Source organism: Schistocerca gregaria, chromosome 8 (assembly GCF_023897955.1).
Source record: "Schistocerca gregaria isolate iqSchGreg1 chromosome 8, iqSchGreg1.2, whole genome shotgun sequence".
Classification (NCBI taxonomy): Eukaryota; Metazoa; Arthropoda; class Insecta; order Orthoptera; family Acrididae; genus Schistocerca; species Schistocerca gregaria.
Window position 1 is genome coordinate 307,656,127 of NC_064927.1, and position 19,704 is coordinate 307,675,830.

Sequence of the window (19,704 nt, forward strand, 5' to 3'; positions counted from 1 at the left end):
AACAAAATGCCCATGCGCATATTAATTCCCATGATGCCCCGCGGCCAAACGTGCAGTTTGAACATCATAACGCAAACAGTTCCGAAGTTTTGTTCTTTTTTTTTTTTCGATACAGTTCAGTAGCTGTCATCCTGTATCGGTTATTAGTTTTTTTTTCTTTTACGTACAGTTTTTTCACAAAATCAAGTAAACTCATTTTTGATTTAAATCTAAGTTGCACAGAGAGAAATTTTATTGCAGCCGAGGAAAATTTTATTTTCGTAAGATGGATTGGTCGGTCAAACTTGGCAAGCTCATCTGGTTGTTAGGTGAGAAACTTTAGTACATTGTTAACGTGCTGTAGTGCTGTAAGGTTATATTTCTGCTGTTCAGATGGTTCAAATGGCTCTAAGCACTATGGAACTTAACATCTGAGGTCATCAGTCCCCTAGACTTAGAACTACGTAAACCTAACTAACCTAAAGACATCACACACACATATCCATCCCCGAGGCAGGATTCGAGTCTGAGACCGTAGCAGCAGCGCGTTTCCGGGCTAAAGCGCCTAGAACCGCTCGTCCACAGCGGCCGGCTTCTGCTGTTAAACATAGTTCAGCAATTTCGCAGAAATAAGTTCCCACAAGTGTTTTAATGTCGCGAACGTATTCTGTTATGTTTTTGGGTTTTTTTTTGTCATCAGTATACTGACTGGTTTGATGTGGCCCGCCACGAATTCCTTTCCTGTGCTAACCTCTTCATCTCAGAGTAGCACTTGCAACCTACGTCCTCAATTATTTGCTTGACGTATTCCAAATCTCTGTCTTCCTCAACAGTTTTTGCCCTCTACAGCTCCCTCTAGTACCATGGAAGCCATTCCCTCATGTCTTAGCAGATGTCCTATCATCCTGTCCCTTCTCCTTATCAGTGTTTTCCACATATTCCTTTCCTCTCCGATTCTGCGTAGAACCACCTCATTCCTTACCTTATCAGTCCACCTAATTTTCAACATTCGTCTATAGCACCACATCTCAAATGCTTCGATTCTCTCCTGTTCCGCTTTTCCCACAGTCCATGTTTCACTACAATGCTGTACTCCAGACGTACATCCTCAGAAATTTCTTCCTCAAATTAAGGCCGGTATTTCATATTAGTTGACTTTTCTTGGCCAGAAATGCCTTTTTTGCCATAGCGAGTCTGCTTTTGATGTCCTCCTTGCTCCGTCCGTCATTGGTTATTTTACTGCCTAGGTAGCAGAATTCCTTCATTTCACTGACTTCGTGACCATAAATCCTGATGTTAAGTTTCTCGCTGTTCTCATTTCTACTACTTCTCATTACCTTCGTCTTTCTCCGATTTACTCTCAAACCATACTGTGTACTCATTAGACTGTTCATTCCGTTCAGCAGATCATTTAATTCTTCTTCACTTTCACTCAGGATAGCAATGTCATCAGCGAATCGAATCATTGATATCCTTTCACCTTGTATTTTAATTCCACTCTTGAACCTTTCTTTTATTTCCATCATTGCTTCCTCGATGTACAGATTGAAGAATAGGGGCGAAAGGCTACAGCCTTGTCTTACTCCCTTCTTAATACGAGCACTTCGTTCTTGATTGTCCACTCTTATTATTCCCTTTGGTTGTTGTACATATTGTATATGACTCGTCTCTCCCTATAGCTTACCCCAACTTTTTTCAGAATCTTGAACAGCTTGCACCATTTTATATTATCGAACGCTTTTTCCAGGTCGACAAATCCTATGAACGTGTCTTGATTTTTCTTTAGCCTTGCTTCCATTATTAGCCGTAACGTCAGAATTGCCTTTACTTTTCCTGAAGCCAAACTGATCGTCACCTAGGGCATTCTCAATTTTCTTTTCCATTCTTCTGTATATTATTCTTGTAAGCAGCTTCGATGCATGAGCTGTTAAGCTGATTGTGCGATAATTCTCGCACTTTTTAATTCTTGCCGTCTTCGGAATTGTTTGGATGATGCTTTTCCGAAAGTCAGATGGTATGTCGCCAGACTCATATATTCTACACACCAACGTGAATAGACGTTTTGTTGCCACTTCCCCTAATGATTTTAGAAATTCTGATGGAATGTTATCTATCCCTTCTGCCTTATTTGTCCGTAAGTCCTCCAAAGCTCTTTTAAATTCCGATTCTAATACTGGATCCCCTATCTCTTCTAAATCGACTCCTGTTTCTTCTTCTATCACATCAGACAAATTTTCACCCTCATAGAGGCTTTCAATGTATTCTTTCCACCTATCTGCTCTCTCCTCTGCATTTAACAGTGGAATTCCCGTTGCACTCTTAATGTTACCATCGTTGCTTTTAATGTCACCAAAGGTTGTTTTGACTTTCCTGTATGCTGAGTCTGTCCTTCCGACAATCATATCTTTTTCGATGTCTTCACATTTTTCCTGCAGCCATTTCGTCTTAGCTTCCCTGCACTTCCTATTTATTTAATTCCTCAGCGACTTGTATTTCTGTATTCCTGATTTTCCCGGAACATGTTTGTACTTCCTCCTTTCATCAATTAACTGAAGTATTTCTTCTGTTACCCATGGTTTCTTCGCAGCTACCTTCTTTGTACCTATGTTTTCCTTCCCAACTTCTGTGATGGCCCTTTTTAGAGACGTCCATTCCTCTTCAACTGTGTTGCCTACTGCGCTATTCCTTATTGCTGTATCTATAGCGTTAGAGAACTTCAAACGTATCTCGTCATTCCTTAGAACTTCCGTATCCGACTTCTTAGCGTAGCTGTGTTTAAATACGTCGAGTATGATCAGCATTCCTGGACAGTGTGTAGGTATTAGAAAGAACACTGTGCAACAGAATTAAAGGATCACTTCTTCAAAATCCAATAATTACCTCCCGCTAAGATGCAGAAGTTTGATATTCGGCTCAAAGGAACCTACAACCTTTCTCAGTAACGATACAGATGTGTGGCACCCGACGACGTCATCATCGAGCACGATGATGCTACAATCAGCGATGTGTTGACACATCTGAGAAAACCGCCAGACCTTAGACGTTCATGTGTCGTGTTAGTTGCGTGAATGATGTCATTTTGGCACCATATTTCACAGAAATTCTGCCTACCGCCACCGTGGGCGTGTCATACGGTGAGATAGTTATCACACATCCCTCTTATCCACATTCCACCCCTTCTTTTGAAGCCTTTGCTATGGAGGTTAGAACCGCGACGCCCAGGGTTGAAACCACACGGTTTTCTTATAAGTGGCGGAGGAAAACATTTCAGAAACCACCGCTCAGAATCGACACGAGAAGGCTCAGGGTACGGCATAAAGAGCGACAACGAAACTAACCTATTTCGTAGGCCGCTGACTCCCCCACATTGCCCGGTTGAAAAACGGCCGTTCGCAGCCTTACGAGCAGCAGGGCGACGTTCTTGACTAGCTTGCACACTGCCGACACTCTCAGACGTTTCAACCGTTCTCTAAGGACGTTTATGAGCTGCACCCCCACTGAATGTTATCGCATCCCTTTGGAGTGCAGTGCGAACGCAATATTTGCACTCGTTCACAGGTTGGAACCAGTAGGGACCATTCAGAACCATCTGAAGCAGCAAAGGTTGCTTATACATTTATGCATTTTCAGACGTCCTGACTGTGTCTTCCTATGGCGTGAGCATCGGAGGGTGGATGGGGGCGGGAGGGCGAGGAGGGGAATTTCTACGTATTTCTCCGACACTGACACAGGCGTCAATGAAACTGCGATAATGGGTCCCTCCAAAACTTCCCCAGTTCGGCAACACCCTTTGTGGAAAAAGCATAAAGTTATTTAGAATTTTAAAAAATGTACCTGTACAGCCTATGAAGTAATCCTAAGTACATGCAGGCGGAAACCCCTCGTCATCCCTTCGATTTCAGATGCCTGCTAGCAGGCACCCAAGACTAATTCACAGCTTGCCTCAATACAGATACATTTTTTAAATTCTCAATAAAGTCGGGCGGATGCCCCCGATGGTGGTGTCGAACTGGAGCGTCTTAGGCGGACCCTTTTCCGTTTTATTCACGCATGTGTCAACGACGAAACCTCTCCAAACACCCTCCCTCCCCAACTCTCTCGTACTTATGCCACAGGAGAACGTGAAACAGGGTTCTCAAAATACATTAGCACCCTTTGATGCTTAGGACCACATTCTAATTTCATCGAATGGATTTTAACCTGTACAGGCGAGACCGAATACTGCGGGTGTGCTACATTCCAAAGGGTATGATTACGCTGAATGGGGGTGCAGCTCCACAGTGTACTTAGAGAAGGACTGAAACTATCGGGGTTTCAACAGTGCAAAAAGTTGTCAAGAATGGCTTGCTGCTGCTCGTTGGACTGCAAAGTGCCATTTGCGACTGCAAAATGTGTGGGAATCAACACCCTAAAGAAAAGAATGGTTTTATCGATGCTCTTTACGCCACCCCCTGAGGCCTTTTCTTCTATATTCTCAGCGGCGGTATGTCTGTAATGTTTTCTTTACATCCACAACAAAACCCCGTGACCTGAACGCTTAGCATCGCGGTTCTGACCTCAACCGCAGGGGCGTCAGAAGAAGGAGTGGAATGTCGATAAGATGGGGGTGTGACGACATTCCCATAGTGTGACACGTCGACGTTGGCGATGGGCAGAGTTCTGGTCAAATTTGGTGACAACGTCATTCACGTCTGGTTTTCTTTTCGACTTGTGTCGACACCTTGCTGTGTAAAGCATCGTCGTCGAGCTTGAGGGTGACGTGGAAGGGCGCCACGTTTTTCCAGGGCTGTAGATAAAGGTTGTAGGCATCTTTGAGACAAATTTCACTCTTCTCCGTCGCAGTGGGAGAAATACTGTTGGCATGTTACTTGGACAACAATCCCTGTGAGTGGGACAGTCGAGCTGAAGACAAACATTGGAAGGTAACTAACTGGCCGAAAACAAAAACCCTCGAATCTGTTTCACAGACTACAATAAATGAAGCAACTCTTGTGTCAAGGAACATCCTGTTACCTCCTCTTCACATCAAGCTTGGATTAATGAAACAGTTCAATAAATCATCTCCAAAAATAATGATTGTTTCCTGTACGTAGTTACAATATTTCCAAAAGTATGTTAAGAAAAACTTGAAGAATGGATCTTTGTGGGGCCGAAGATGAGAAATTTAATGAAGGACGGTTCGTCTGGAAGTGCCACACAATGTATCATGTGAAAAAACAGAGTTTGGATTTGATTAAAGAGGTATTGACTAACATTTCGGGCAACTATAAACACACATATTTCAAAAAAAATGTTCCTGAGTGTCATGAAATTAGCGTGTAACACGAATGTGAAGCTTCATTTTATACTTCACACATAATTTTTTTTCTCCGCAGCGTCAGTGAAGAACGAAGAAAATGTTTCCACCAAGAAATCAATGTGATGGAAGAAAACATAACAGGGTCGGTGGATTGCAGACATGATGGACGACTACTGATTTATACTGAAGAGAGGTGGCACTTGTGAAGGGAGACGATAAAGGTAGAGAAGTTTCGCACCATGTCAGAAAGAACTTGACGTAGTGAAATCAGCGAAGGGAAACTAAACTGTCGTAGGTGTAATGTGTATTTGTAATATTTATTAGCATTTTTAACTGAATATATGCCACTGTCTACTCTAACGCAGTATGTAGTGATAATTTATTTTTAATACAGTTTAAAAAATATCATTTCAGCAAAAATTTCAGACGTGATTTGTACAAAAATCTAACTACATAGAGGAATACCAAAATCATGTTCGAAATCATAGTGAAAAATACTTTAAAATAACAAGTTACAATCATTAAACATGATTCCAAAAATTTGAAAATGTAGCATAGTGTAATCACCCTACATCTATGAAGGTGTTTGTGGTCTGTAGAAGAAATGCCGCCATGAAAATGGACTAATGGTGTGGTCTGTAATGTCCTCGTCAAGGCACAATGATTTATTCTCGTTCTTCTTGAGGTGTCGCAAAATTAACAGTGGAAAACGCTGGCGTAATCTGTGAGGTTGTACAGAGTTGGAAGCCAATTTCCTACCGTGTATAAAATCATCTACTGCGTATTAGGTTTTCCCTGCTTCATCTAACGTGGCGACACCATTAAAAAATTCTTTTTCGGGGAAGTAAAGCTCTGGCACCCTAAAATAAAGGTTTTGCATTAACGAGAAGGAAAGCAGAGCAGCAGCACCTTGGGCGGCAACGATAAGAGCCCACTTTCACCGACAGGGCCGCCAACCCCTGAGAGAGCAGCGTTAATCCGCTGGCTGTTGAGTGCTGCTCCGTCCAACTTTAGGTAAACCCGTCGTGTCGGGAGAGGTTGCCTGAGCCGCACCGGAGTGACACACCGGCCTCCTGCTACATCCTCCCAGCTGAAGGGTTCTGACGTCTTCTGCCCGCTGGTGGCCCTACCCTTTTGTAGCACGAAAACAACCAAACTGCTCACAGGACACAAAATGTCAGTTTGTATTGGGTTGGCGCATACGTTCGTATCGTTTCCCCTTAAGTTTAATAAACACAACAGATACACATAACACAGACTCCAGTCAACAAGAAGATGTTCTCCTTCACTACTTGCAACTGTCTGCCAACGTCAGGATAACGTTTCGACTACCCGATTGTAAAACACATGGTTTTGAGGTGAAGAACGCCTCGCGCCATATTAGGAGTGTATTTTGATCCGAAAATGAGGTCCTTTAAAGTTGTTCGATAGGTAGCGTAAAAATGTATAATCTGAGGCTGTAAAATTCCCAAACGAACTCCTGTATAGTGTGGTCAGTCTAGCAGAAAAGGGGCGGGCGTCATCGTGAAGTAGCGTCACTTCACGCAGACTTCCTGGTCGTTGTTCTTATACTCCAAGACCTCTCAGTTGTTGACAGTAAGTGTCAGCAATGACGGTTACACCTCGCGGAAACAATTCGTGGTACACTACACCGCCGCTGTTCTACCAGGTGCATAACATTATCTTTTGAGGACGAACGCAGGTCTTTATGCGGGGAGATGCGGCTTTGTTTGGGGTCATCCATTCATTTATTTTCCTTACATTAGCACAAACTCGCCAGTTTTCGTCACCAGTAAAGAGATAGGAATGGTCGGTGTACTTGTACATATGTCCACACGCTGACGTTTGTCATTTTGGCTTCGAGCAACCGGTAACCATACACTCGATTATTGAACCTTCCTCGCTGTATGCAACTGTCGCATGATGGTGGGATGATCACAGTGCATCACATCCGTCAGTTATCGAGTAACACTGATGTGGATTGTTGTGCATTAATGCAGTTAGTTTAAACGATCTTAAGGTGGGGAGTGGGTGCTTCGGCCGGATTGTCGTGAGTTTTTGCCGTGTTATTTCACGAGTACGCGCCGAACCGCTTGACAGTATATGCATAACTGTCTTGAAACCATTCACAATGCAATGTGCTTTCCTTAGTCACTACTGGACTTGTTTACTATGACGTCACTGAGTGTTTTCGGTAACGGCCAGGGGAGGCCAACTGTAGGCATGGCAGTTGTCCCTCAAACAGCCGCTTTTCGGTTATACCGGTTCTTTTCGTCTCCAGTTTAACCTCACTGTTAAAACCGCTCAAAATAGCCGATTTCTGAAATAATCGATTTTCGGTTTTTTTATTGCTAATATTCCCGATAGTAAAAGTAGATTTCGAACAAAGATTGAAAAATTCTAATGAAAGTAAACGAGTCAGATATGGTGATCGATATGTGGTTCAGGCTGTGGCACAAATCGGTCTCATTGTCTCCAGCAAAGACCGCGAAGATGAAGTAAATAGACGCGGTGACAGAGAGAGCAAAATGTCGCAAGTTGATGACTCCGTGTCATTAGTCTTGGATGGTATCACGTTTTCACCCTGAAGCAACCACAGAAATCAGGTTTCAGTTGTTATCCTAAGTCTGTAGCACGTTAATAACATTATACGTATATGAAATGTACATTCTCTTCCAAGGAACATTGCGGATAATGTCGTAGATTTGTTGTGTTTCTTCCTGTTTTTAATCAATGTAAATAGAGTATACTTCTAAACTAGGAATAGTACCATTCTGCAATACAACTAAGGTCCGAGGGCGACAGCGAGAAACTACTTTATCTCTCGCCCAGTGCAAAGAACCAAGCGACTGTAAAAAAAACCGCAGGTGGTTCCTGTGTTGAAGAACGGCAGCGGAACCCATCCGCAAAATTACTAATCAATATCCTCAACATCGGTTTATTGCAGAATTCTGGAGCATGTTCCGAGTTCTAATATAATAAACTTCCTTGAGATGGAAGAGCTTCTACATCTACATCTACATGATTACCCTGCAATTCACATTTAAGTGCTTGGTGAAGGGTTCATCGAACTACAATCATCCTATCTCTCTACCATTTCACTCCCGAACAGCGCCCGGGAAAAACGAACACCTAAACCTTTCTGTTAGAGCTCTGATTTGTCTCATTTTATTTTTATGATCATTCCTATCTATGTAGGTTGGGCTCAACAAAATATTTTTGCATTCGGAAGAGAAAGTTGGTGACTGAAATTTCGTAAATAGATCTCGCCGCGATGAAAAACGTCTTTGCTTTAATGACTTCCAATCCCAACTCGCGTATCCTATCTGCCACACTTTCTCCCCTATTACGTGATAATACAAAACGAGCTGCCCTTTTTTGCACCCTTTCGATGTCCTCCGTCAATCCCACCTGGTAAGGATCCACGTATCAGCATCGGTTTAGGAACCACCACCCGTCCGAAACTCAGCTTGCCCTTCTCACACATATACATATTCTGCGAACCATAAATGAAAGGCAACACGTTGTTTCCATATTCCTAGATTCTCTGAAAGCGTTAGACATTGTGCGTCTCCGAAGACTGACGGGAATGTATTACCATATGGAAGAAGTTCCTATATATGTGACTGGCTCGAAGACTTCTTAAGTATGAAAAAGCTATCACATATAAAGAGGCATCAGACGTTATCCTCGACGGCGAGCGTTCATCAGAGACAAGGGTATCGTCAAGGGTGACCCAATGAAATGTGATATGGCCGTTATTACTTTCTGTGTACGTAAATGATCTGACGGAGTGGGTGGGCAGTTTGCTGATGATGGTGTGGTGTACGGAAAGGTATCGTCGTTGAGGAGGATACAACATGGCTAGTGTGATGAATGTCAGCTTACTTAAATGCAGAAAAATGTGAGTTAATGCAGAAAAGTAGGAAAAACAGTTGAGTAATCTTTGAATATAGTATTAGTAGTGTACTGTTTGACTCAGTCAGGTCTGTTAAACAAGGTGTAACAAAAAGGTACCGCCAAACATTCAGGAAACATTCCTCACACACAAAGTAAGAAAATATGTTATGTGGACATGTGTAAGCAAACGCTTACTTTCCACGTTAGAGCTCATTTTATTACTTCTCTTCAAATCACATTAATAATGGAATGGAAACACACAGCAACAGAACGTACCAGCGTGACTTCAAACACTTTGTTACAGGAAATGTTCAAAATGTCCTCCGTTAGCGAGGATACATGCATCCACCCTCCGTCGCATGGAATCCCTGATGCGCTGATCTAGCCCTGGAAAATGGCGTATTGTATCACAGGCGTCCACAAAACGAGCACGAAGAGTCTCTACATTTGGTACCGGGGTTGCGTAGACAAGAGCTTTCAAATGCCCCCATAAATGAAAGGCAAGAGGGTTGAGGTCAGGAGAGCGTGGAGGCCATGGAATTGGTCCGGCTCTACCAATCCATCGGTCACCGAATCTGTTGTTGAGTAGCGTACGAACACTTCGACTGAAATGTGCAGGAGCTCCATCGTGCATGAACCACCTGTTGTGTCGTACTAGTAAAGGCACATGTTCTAGCAGCACAGGTAGAGTATCCCGTATGAAATCATGATAACGTGCTGCATTGAGCGTAGGTGGAAGAACATGGGGCACAATCACGACATCACCAACAATGCCTGCCCAAACGTTCACAGAAAATCTGTGTTGATGACGTGATTGCACAATTGCGTGCGGATTCTCGTCGGCCCACACATGTTGATTGTGAAAATTTACAATTTGATCACATTGGAATGAAGCCTCTACGTAATGAGAACATTTACACTGAAATGAGGATTTACACGTTGTTGGATGAATCATTCGCAGAAGTGTACCCGTGGAGGCCAATCAGCTGCTGATAGTGCCTGCACGCGCTGTACATGGTACGGAAACAACTGGTTCTCCTGTAGGACTCTCTATACAGTGACGTTGGCAACGTTACCTTGAACAGCAGTAACTTCTCTGACGCTGACATTAGGCTTATCGTCAACTGCACGAAGAACTGCCTCGTCCATTGCAGGTGTCCTCGTCGTTCTAGGTCTTCCCCAGTCGCGAGTCATGGGCTGAAATGTTGCGTGCTCCCCAAGACGCCGATCAATTGCTTCGAACGTCTTCCTGTCGGAACACCTTCGTTCTGGAAATCTGTCTCGATACAAACGTACCGCACCACGGCTATTGCCCCGTGCTAATCCATACATCAAATGGGCATCTGCCAACTCCGCGTTTGTCAACATTGCACTGAGTGCAAAACGACGTTCGTGATGAACACTAACCTGTTGATGCTACATACTGATGTGCTTGATACTAGTACTGTAGAACAATGAGTCAAATGTCAACACAAGTACCGAAATCAACATTACCTTCCTTCAATTGCGCCAACTGGCGGTGAATCGAGGAAGTACAGTACATACTGACGAAACTAAAATGAGCCCTAAGATGGAAATTAAGCGTTTCCGGACACATGTCCACATAACATCTTTTCTTTATTTGTGTGTGAGGAATGTTTGCTGAAAGTTTGGCCGTACCTTTTTGTAACACCCTGAATATCTACATGTAACACTGCAGAGTGACATGAAATGGAACGAACTCGTAAGGACGGCAGCAGGGAAAGCAAATGGTGGACTTCGGTTTATTGGGACAATCTGTAAAGGACACACCATGTAGAACAATAGTGCGAACCCACCGTGAGTGCCGCTCGAGTGTTTGAGATCCCCATCCAGTCGGTTTAAAGCAAGACACCGAAGCAGCTCAGAGGCAGGCTGCTATATTTGTTACTGGTAGGTTAGATCAGCTCGCGAGTACTGCAGAGATGCTTCGGGAACTCAAATCGGAATTCCTAGAGGGAAGACGACGTCTTCTCCGCGAAACACTATTCGGAAAATTTAGAGAACTATAATTTGAAGCCGACTGCAGAACGATTACACTGTCTCCAACGTACATTTCATGTAAGGACCACGAAGATACGAGAATTTAGGGCTCGTACGAAGGCGTATAGGCAAATGTTTTTCCCTCGCTTGATTTGCAACTGGAGTGGAACAAAATAGAAGTGACTAGTAGGTAGAATGTACTCTTCACCATACGGTGGCTTGCGGACGCAGGAGTATATCTTGCACACGGCATATGCACGCTATGAGCCACGCGGCCTTAGGTACCTCATCGTCTCTGTAATACTGTACTGATTCTTACGTTATGTGTTTGTTGCTAGTTTCTAACTGTAGGCGTTGTTATTAAAATAGTGCTGGTTGCTTTATAATAACCAAAGCAACGGAAAATTTACGAATAAACATTATTCGTTTTCAAAAGTAAGTTGTTCTTTAAAAGCTTAAAATTTTAGCTCTGCTGCTAGAGAAATGGATGTGCCAGTTTCTTAAGCCAATTATACGGGGTGTTCAAAAAGTCTCTCCACAGTGCCGTATGCTGCAGTGAATATACCGAAATGAAGCTCAGTGAAATACAAGTTATTAATTTATTGAATATTCATTTTTACTTACAATTTTTCACATTAAATTTTAAATGTGTCCCTCCCCCCTCCCTGTTGTTGAATACACAATTCAATTCGTCAAATCATGTTTCCAAACACAAGCTGTAACATTTCTTCTGTAACAGAAGCAGTGAAAGTGGATATTGTAGTTTTTAATTCATCGATGGATTTTGGACGGTTTTTATAGACTGTTGCTTTCGCTGCACCCCAGAAGAAAAGGTCAGATGGTGTTAGGTCACGCGATCGTGGAGGCCAGAGTCCCTGTGGAATTATGCGACCACCAAAAACATCAGCAAGCGGTGCCATTGAAACGCGAGCTGTATGCGCGGGTACATCATCTTGTTGAAAATAGTCGTTCAGTATTTCATTTAAGACAAGTTCTCCTATATGAGTACCGGGCGTGAGTCTTGCTTCGGTAGCTCAGTTGGGCGATAGTCTGCGTTCGGCAGGGCAGCAGTGCGCAACGCGCTCGGCCGTCCACGCCGCTGCGCCCGCGGAGTGTTTTGTTTACATCGTCGTCACAGCGATTCTCAGTCGAACACGCTCTAATGGCCAACTCTTATAGGAAGAACACTCTTAAGTTCACCTTCTCAAATGAATACGCACGACCCAAAGCACTGGCCGTCGAACGCTTCCTACGCGAAGACGTGAAGATCCCCCGTGACGAACTCATCGGCATACACCTATCGATCATTAGCAGCGTCGTTTATGTTAAGATGACTTCTGACGCTGCCTGCAATGAGATTATTCAAAGGACGCGACATGGACTAAAATTTCGACACTCCGACGGAAACGTCGGGCCTGTGGATGTCGACCATGCAGGACTTGGCCTTCGGACGATCCGTGTATTCGAACTGCCTTTCGAGGTAAAAGAAGATGAAGTCATCGCGGCGCTAAGCCCGTTCGGAAAAGTCCAGAGCCACTTAGCCGAGACATGGACACAGTTTACGACGTATCCGGTGCTTAATGGTGTGAGACAAGTCCGAATCGATCTCAAACGGCATGTTCCATCGTACATTTCTATCGGCGGCTGCCGCGCGGTGGTCATTTACGACGGACAACCTCGTACATGTTCCGGTTGTGGCAAAGAAGGCCACGTCCGTAATGAATGCCTGCAACGCCGCATCACACAACTAAGGCCCGACGATACGAACACCGACAGAACCACGACCACCCTTCCACTCACCTACGCGGCGACACTGCACGTCCAGCCCACACAAGACGCCGTTCATGAGCGTCTCTCTGGTCCGATACACTCGGAGGCGTCCCAGCACCTTGACACCGACGATGCCGCCCGTGAACATGTCCAACAGCCGGACACACCCAAGCTAGAAGATCACAAGGATGCCAGTGAGAGTGTTCTGGGGAATGACGACCGCATCATAGCACCCGCGGCTTTTGTACCCGAACGACGTGAATCTCTTCCTTCCTCAGACACCGAAACTCATTGCCGAAAGCAGAAGTCGCCCAAACGACGAAAGAAACGCCGCAAGACATCAGAATCAACCATTGAGCCCCCTCCGCAGGACGAAGAGATGGCACATCACTCTGACGGAGAACACGATAACACTTTCTCCTCTGCCACGGAGACGCGTCATCCAAAAGACGGTGAACCGTCCAACAGAGAGCGTGCGCAAGCCCCGCGCCCTGAAGCCATGGAACATAGCACGCCTGTTGCCACCGACGCAACTGAGCCGACTCGGACGGCGCTGCCACCTCTCGCCGATGTCAAACCTGCCGGACATTTTTCATGGGCGGATGACACGGATTTCCCACCTCCATCTGATGCGGAAATGAGATCTGTTCCTCCGTTAGACCAACACTAAAATGGGGGAAGTTTCTACGGCGACTACTGCAACTTCTATGGACTTCCAGCATCCACCACAACAATCTTCACCAGCTACGACCCTATCGGCAGCACGAATCTCCCATCAGGCGTACCGAATAGCTACTATCAATACTAATAATATCGGCTCCCACGCTAAACTTCAACTGCTCCGTGACACGCTAAGAGCAGCGGACATCGACATCGCCCTGTTACAAGAACTGAGGACAACAACTTGGGCTGGGTGTTATAGATATGAGACGTACGCCGCCCCTGCAGCTATGGAACACACAGGCGCAGCCATCCTCCTCCGAGAAGGGATTGCAGTTTCCGATGTCGCATACCTCCCAACAGCGCGAGGGGTGGCCATCACAGTTGACGGACTCAAAATCAGTAATCTGTACGCCCCATCGGGCACTGATAAACGGAGGGATCGCTCCCAGTTCTACGCAGAAGATATCACACCTTTATTCCTCGGCCGATACGATCATCTCATCGTAGATGGAGATTTCAACTGCGTTCTCGAGCGCACAGACCAATACCCCCATTTCACCACATGTCCGGAACTTCGCTTCCTCGTCCGCCGCCTTCGTCTCCTCGACACTTGGCGAGTGGTACACGGCGACCGCCCAGGGTATACACACATTACGAGCCACTCCGCCAGCCGACTTGACAGAATATACATCTCTAACGCTCTAAAATCAGTTCTCCTCGACGCAGAACGTTGGCCGTCTGCCTTCTCGGATCATGACATTTACATCTGTACCATGAACCTACGTCGACAATCTATATGGCGCAGTGCAGGACCTTGGAAACTCAATGTAGCACTACTGCGGGACCCTGAATGTCGCCAACAGGTCACCGACACGTGGCACAACTGTGTTCAACGAATTACGCGTTACGAGACCACACTGCAGTGGTGGTTGCTGTGCGCCAAACCGGCCATCCGACGCACATTGACACACTATGGCAGAGCCAAAGCCAGGTGGAATCACCATACAACTGATTTCTACTATAGCGCTCTACGTGAACTCATGGATCAACCTCCATCCCCGGATCGTCTAAAAGAAGCTCAACGCATTAAGGCGAAGATTTTAACCTTGACCAGATGTCGTCTAGAGGGAGCTATTGTACGAGCACGCAGCCAAGATAGGATTAACGGTGAAGAACCTTCTATGCATCATATTATTCAAAATGTTCGTCGACGCCGACAGGCTTTAATGACAACTTTAGACTTACCTGATGGACGCCGGCTGATTTCGCAAGCTACCATTACGGATGCATTCACAACGCACTATAGACTTTTATATCAAGAGGTACCTGCCGGTGCAGAAGCCATTGCTGAGGTTACCCAGGAGACACTTGGTACTCTAAACGCAACAGCGGCTACCCTCCTGACTTCTGAAGTGACCAACGACGACGTCCAAGGCGCTGTGGCTAAAGGGTCTCTGAATCGATCTCCCGGCCCGGATGGTTTACCTCTCGAATTTTACAGAACCTTCCAAGATTTGATGATGTCACGATGGAGGGACATGTACTGGGAACTTTTGTCCGGCGCGGCGAACCCGCCACCAATGTTCATGGAAGGCTTACTTGTACCAGTCCCGAAACCCGCAGGAGGAACACGACTCGACAGTTATCGGCCGATCACGTTACTCAATTCCGACTTCAAGATTTTCACACGCCTTCTAGCAGTGCGACTCAAACATGTCTTACGAGACATTGTTTCCCACGAACAAACATCTTTAGGCGGCGATCGTAATATACAGACAGCCCTCAGTGAATATCGAGATGTGATCGCTGTGGCAACACACTCGAGGCTGCCAGGCGCTTTAATCTCCATCGACTTCAAACAAGCGTTTGACCGCGTCAATCATGCATTCCTGAACGCAGTGATGAACCGAATGGCAATTCCCCCGACGTTCACGCAAGTGGTTATGCGGCTCCTTCGTGGAGCAACGTCCAGACTTCTCGTTAACGGCAGACTTACAGAACCTATACGGATTGAACGCTCAGTACGGCAGGGTTGCCCCTTGTCGACGGTGCTTTATGCCATTGCGATGGAACCACTCATTTGCGGATTACGGCGACGTTTGACAGGTATTCCACTCCGGGATCATATGTTCCGCTGCCGAGCTTACGCGGACGACTTGGCCCTCGTCGTACGTTCAGCGGCCGACGTACAAGCTGCAATGCAGTGGATTACCCGTTACAGTGAAGGGGCAGGGAGCGCTATGAACGTGGCAAAATCATGCGCCATGAAGATCGGCCGCGGCCTTCCCGCAGACAGCGTCGTCCCATTTCAACTGGTGGACACTCTTCGCTGTCTCGGGTTGGTGTACACGCGAGACATTCGCCGCACCTCGGCGATCAATTATCGGGCGCTGCTGCAACGCATCCGGGCCAACATACAAAATCACATTCTACGCCCGCTGAATATATGCCAGAGAGTCACCTTCGTCAATAACCATCTGGCAACCCGGATACCCCATATAGCGCAGATTCTGCCCATCACTGCGACAATGGCGGCCAGATTACAGGCGGCTTTCGGCTATTTCATTTGTTCTGGACACATATTCAAAGTCCAGTATGAAGCTCTCACCTTACCGAAGCGGGATGGTGGCCTCGACCTGGTTAATGTGAGAGCCAGGACTACGGCACTTTACACCAATACTATGCTCCGGTTATGGAAAAGCCACAATGCTAGTTTTACTGGAATGTTGACCACCGAGCTCGCACCTGTTTCGAGACGCCCACCGACGTCTTTGGCGCACATCCCACCTCCGATGTCACATATCGGCCGTTTCTTTTTGGAATACAGCTACATATGCACCGAGCTCCCCAGGACCAGGAAGACGATCACCCGCGACATCTACCGCCTTCTCAGAAAGTCTCCACCACGCAGCCCCGCCGAAACACGTCACCCTCAGGTTTCATGGCCTACAGTTTGGAAAACGATCCACCAACCATATCACACCACTGACACCACCTCTATGTGGTACCTTCTCGTCAACGGCAAGTGTACTACAAGACAGAAACTGCATCGTATTGCACTGGTGGACTCACCCCTGTGTCTCAAATGCAATGTCGAAGATACAGATTTACATCGTTTTGAGTGTGGGCCAGCAGCAGCTGTCTGGACCCTCGTACAGAAGATTGTGGCTTTCTACCTCCGAGTACCACCACATCATGTTTCTCCTACTATAATGATATATCCTGACACGACCTACTTTCCACCGGCTAAGTGGCACGCCGTCACATGGATCAGTGGCATGGCTGTCAACTACCTCTTCCGGGACGACATCGTCGATCCGGTGGACTTCTGGACACGCCTCCAAGTACGTCACCACACCCTTCGCCGACATCGACACTATCGGGCCACTTTCGCGAACTATTTACAGAGTATTTTCACCAACCCGCCTCAAAGCTGGAATCTCAACGAAGCGTGCCAGCCAAGACTGGACGATCCCACGTTCCCCTTCAATGGTCAATGATAGAATGCATTTTGTTCTGATGGCGCGCCAAAGTGGAGCATGGCGCGGAAAGTATTCCTATTTTATTTCACTTCTCTTTTCTCCTCCTCTTCTAAGTTTTTTCTTCTTATACATGTTTATCCCTTTCACACATAGCTCTCTATCTGCAGCCTGTGCTCCCCCAAAACAAAAACAAAAAAACACTAAAAAAAAGAGTTTTTGCTGATGGTGAGACTGTATACTCCTTTATGTAAAAACTAAATAAAAATAAAAAAATAGAAGGCCTTTGCGGAAATATATCTACCTCTTATGTTTTCCATTTTCAAAGGGTATTGTGTTATTTTATGAAGAACGTCGTCTCTTATTTTCATGTTCAAGAGGATTTTTTTTTTAAATAAAAAAAAATAAAGTTGGTAGAGCACTTGCCCGCGAAAGGCAAAGGTCCCGAGAACGAGTTTAAAAAAATCTATTCAAAAAAACAAAAACAAAAAAAAATAAAAAAGTTGGTAGAGCATTTGCCCTCTGTAGCAAAGGCAAAGGTCCCGAGTTCGAGTCTCGGTCGGGCACACGGTTTTAATCTGTCAGGAAGTTTCAAGTTCTCCTATGAATGGGTACAGAACATCACTACAGTATCGCTGTGCGTTTATTGTTTCGTTGAAAAACCCAGGCAGGCGAATAGTCATACGGCACTCCGGAGAGACTTCTTGAACACCCCGTAGTCATTAATGAAAAAAAACTGTTATAACCGAGAGCAAAAAAATACCGAAAAACATCACTTATTCACAATTGGAATATCAATCTCGGTTTTAACACGTCGGTTAATCCCATACACTGGCCAAGTGTAGTTATGTCGTGGTCGGGTAAGACCCTTCGAAATATCGAAATTTACGGAATCTGCTTAAAAAAAGTTGTCTGTTCTGTCGGACATGACAATAAATACGTACGTAGTAGTGCTGTAACTAACTGAACAGCATATCCGTATCCTCCTCCGAAAATAATTTTAATTTATTCTTTATACTGACAAACTCTATCTGCATCTACGCAAATATTTTAATGGGGATAATGTAAGACGGTAGATGAATTGAGTGACTGATCAAGTCAGGAATTCATGTCCAAAATTGTCCGCATGTGTGTCGATGTGACTTATATGAGAACTATAGCTCTTACGAAATTGGTATACAGCACAGTTGAATAAATTGCACTTGCTCTCTAGTATCGTTCACTTAGAAACAAAGCATGTCTGTGAATATGATCTTAGTAACTCATGCAACGTCAAAATAGCGGAGACTGAAGAATACAACCACAAACCAATAACTGAATTCATTTTTCAGAACCCAAATACTCAGTTTGAAATGAATTCACCCACACGAAAAGTTCTCTGCTTAATATTCTACACAAAATGCTGAAGTTGAGATGTCTGCAATCATATCAAGTAAAAAAAGTTCTAATGTAATTCCTTCCTGCAGACAAACGATCTATACGGGATTAAATTTAGACGAAGCACGAATGAAGGTCGAGCTAGTCAACCAGAACATATTCCTAAATGGACACGAGACGTTTGAATAACTTCTTGGCGCTCAAAAGAAATAACGTAGCGACGGCAAACAGCTTTCTTGTTTAACAGTTTTCGCGTTATGGAGCCTGACAGGGAACAAATGAGGTTTTAAAGCGAATTTAATTTACGCTCACTCTTATTACAAAGCAGCAGAAAGCTCCGCCACATTAATTCAAAATATTTTTCAGCGTCGCCGGCATAACAGTCTGCGAAGCAGTACTTTTAATTTTACTTTTTTTTAGAAAAAAATTACACCGCAAGGTGCCTTTACTTATAATATCGTACTGAAAACAAATGTTATCTAGTTTTACACACTACATTTATTTTTGTTTAGTTGAACTACTTGGCTTGGCCCCTGGACGAGTCCTTTATTTCACAAATCTTTTATTTTTAAGGGACTGTCTACCTCTTTTTCATTTCCTTGCTAAAATTACTAGCATGGAAAATTTCTGATGCACGGAAGTGCGTCTTACAATAATGTTAAGTTTGGTGAATCTATCACAATGGATTCACTGTTTGGGACTACAGAGAATCTATTGTTTGATGACGAATGACTTGTCATTACAAAAGCACAATTATGCCTCTGCACGCAATATCGGTTTACAAGACACAGAAGCTCAGATACCTAGACAGAAAGAAATCCCATCGATGACTAGGTCATTGGAGACGGAGCACCAACTCGCATTTGAAAAGGATGCTGTTGGAAACCGGCCATTACCTATGAAATAAATCATCCTGAAGAAACTTAGGGAGTATTATTTGCGCCAGCTGTTGGTGACGAACGTACGACACAAGCAGAAATATGTTTTATGTCTCAAATTTCCACCAGTGATGTTCTTAATTGACTATCAGAATTGTACCAGACTGTTTAGTTTGACTGTTTCTTTTATTCAAATTTATATCTTCATTAATCGTTGTCACACAGCACATGATAGCGTTCGTCCGGTGTCAGGTCTGACTCAGCACTACCAATACCATCCAGTCCCGTTAGGATCCACAGACACGAGGGACTCTGCAATATCTGATGCCTTCAGAAAACACGTCTGTCCTAGGAACTC